Genomic DNA, 2,374 nt, shown 5'->3' on the forward strand with positions numbered 1-2,374 from the left:
CTTGAATATAAGATGTCAAAATAGTTAACCGCCCTGAGTGTAAAATGATTTTCAACTAAGGTTAAAAATACTTTTCTTCATTTGAAAACTGTCAAATTTCATTTGTGTAATCTCTGAAACCTTTTAAATAAATATCAAATGTTTTTTTTTAAACTTTATATTCTATATGTAATTTTCTCTACCCTAACTATACCAATTTGATCAACTGGACTAACCTTATAACCACCTTAAAAAATCTGAAATAAATCTAAATTATCCTTTTTTCTTTCCAGAATAACTGCAAATTGAACATGAAACTACAACTGTTTATCCTAAATAGCTTAAAGCTTGTAACAGTCTACATCTTTTTTATACTTAATATTATTGTTTTATTGCCCTTCACCCTGTGTAACTAGTAATCCCACTATAAAAGTCATAAATCACTCAGCAAACATATAGTTCACATTATCATATCAAACTATATAATGCATGAGCTGGTCACAAGCATATCTTGTGAAGAATACATATTTTCATTATCTTACCTAATCTAATCTTATCAAACATAATAAGTTTCTAAATTTTACATTGCAGTTACTTTTATTACAATAAATGTTTGTTTGTTTGTTTTTTGAATTTCATGCAAAGCTACACGAGGGCTATCTGCGCTAGCCATCCCTAATTTAGCAGTGTAAGACTAGAGGGAAGGCAGCTCGTCATCACCACCCACCGCCAACTCTTGAGCTACTCTTTTACCAATGAATAGTGGGATTGACCATCACATTATAACGCCCCACGGCTGAAATGGCAAGAATATTTGGTGTGACTGGGAATCGAACCCACAACTCTCAGATTGCGGGTCGAGTGCCCTAACCACCTGGCCATGCCAGGGCATTACAATAAATAAGGAATACACATGATAAAACAGGAAATATAGTAATTACCTGGGTTCTCTTTGATCTGCCCACAGCAAGAGGGTTTATAACTTGAAAATGAAACTATACTTGAAACAGAAACACTTCAAACATAAAACATGATAGCCACTGAAATTTTTGAAATCCAAAATATTTTTGTACACTTAAAAGTTATCATGAAATAAAAACTATTGTGTGTATATTATGTTATTATGCAGCACAACTGTAACTGTTAACCCAAAAGCCAGGTTTTATGCATACTTATTAGCAATTACAGAACCACAAGATTAAAGCTGCCATGCATTAAACCACTTATTAAATTGAAATTTAGATTTAAAATTTATTTGTTCATTTTTGTCTGTTTTAGAACAAAGCCACATTGGGTTATTTGCTTAGTCTACAGGGAATTGTACCCTGGATTTTAGCACTGTAAGTCTGTAGACAGCAATAAAATATTTTTTACATTGTTAGGACTAATGTAAGTGTAAAGTATGCATTTCACTGTTTTATTTATAAAATTTAATTCTGTTACCCTCTTAGGGAATTACATATAACTGTTCAAAAAGACCCCACCTTTAAACTCTAAGTTCATGTTGGGGAGAAGTTTATCCACATTACAAGCAGGAGCTTTTGTAAAATGAAAGAAACAAGCAAAATAATTTCTTTAACCTAATAAATAAACAACCAATGAAATATTTCATCAATATTAGTAAAATTATAAACAAAAACCAAGTCATGGTACATGTGGATTATTTGAAGGTAAGTGATCATGACTTCTTTGTTTGCTAGAATTTGCACAAGGTTGCATGAGAGCTATCTGCAATAACTGTCATTAATTGTGAAGTAATAGACAAGAGAAAAGGCAGCTAGTTAAAACTATCCACTGTGAACTCTTCTCTTATTATAGCCTAATCAAATAGTGGGATTTGCCCATTACTCTTATAATGTACCAACAGCCTCAAACTGTAGTGTGTGTGTGTGTGTGTGTGTGTGTGTATGGTTTTTTTTTGGCAGTAAGGAAAGCAAATCATGGAACCTAAGTTCTACAATACAGCATACAAACCATCAACCAATGACAGTCCATTCGATCATGAAAAGCTTCTGATATAATAAATAAAAGTGATGAAGTTCACAATTCATACAAGGATGAAAAGGAAATCTATAGCAAATAGACTACATGGAAGTAAATATTTCAGTTTTTAGATGATGTATTTATAATTTTGTTAGATTTAGAAGCTGGAAGTGGTACAACAGGAAACCCAATTAAATGAATTTTAGTTCACCACCAACTTCAAAAATTCAGTTTTCAAACTATCTGAACTAGAAAAAAGCAATAAGCATGTACACAGGCCACAACTTTGTTACATATTTTTACAAGTTTTATTTATGCAGGCAGGAAGTTTAAACATTTATACTCCCTATATATGAATCACAAATTCTAAAATGTAAATGAAGGTTACAGTTTTGATTCTGAAGATAGCTTT

At 31.7% G+C, this 2,374-nt stretch overlaps 1 protein-coding gene across 1 annotated transcript in view; it reads right to left on the reverse strand.

Moving 5' to 3' along the window:
• LOC106468520 (mitogen-activated protein kinase kinase kinase 4-like) overlaps positions 1 to 2,374 on the reverse strand; it is a gene marked incomplete at its 3' end in the record, with an annotated part of 137,027 nt that overhangs the window by 14,757 nt on the left and 119,896 nt on the right. The gene's annotated exons all lie outside the window — the stretch shown is intronic.

This window comes from Limulus polyphemus, unplaced genomic scaffold, assembly GCF_000517525.1.
Source record: "Limulus polyphemus unplaced genomic scaffold, Limulus_polyphemus-2.1.2 Scaffold3039, whole genome shotgun sequence".
NCBI classification, from domain to species: domain Eukaryota; kingdom Metazoa; phylum Arthropoda; class Merostomata; order Xiphosura; family Limulidae; genus Limulus; species Limulus polyphemus.